Genomic DNA, 284 nt, shown 5'->3' with positions numbered 1-284 from the left:
GCATTCCTGTGACAAGAGTTCCTGATGCGGCCCCAGGCTCCTATTCTTAAGGGAAAAGTTCCAAGTGATGAAAGGGGCCTCTGGGGGATGTCTGAGACCCCGACACCCCAACATCCCAGGCTTGTGTTTGTCCTAACAGGACGTGTGTGTGTGTGTGTGTGTGGTGGATAATCACAGCTAAAGAAACTGAAGCTTCAGCAGTTCCCAGGAAACAGAAATGTAGACAGAAGGAAAAGGGGAGGAGGGGACAGGGGACCAAAGAATGAGAGGGAAGGGAGAAGGAG

Source organism: Myotis davidii, unplaced genomic scaffold, assembly GCF_000327345.1.
Source record: "Myotis davidii unplaced genomic scaffold, ASM32734v1 scaffold3972, whole genome shotgun sequence".
Taxonomy (NCBI): Eukaryota; Metazoa; Chordata; class Mammalia; order Chiroptera; family Vespertilionidae; genus Myotis; species Myotis davidii.
Note: the sequence above shows the minus strand (reverse complement) of the source record.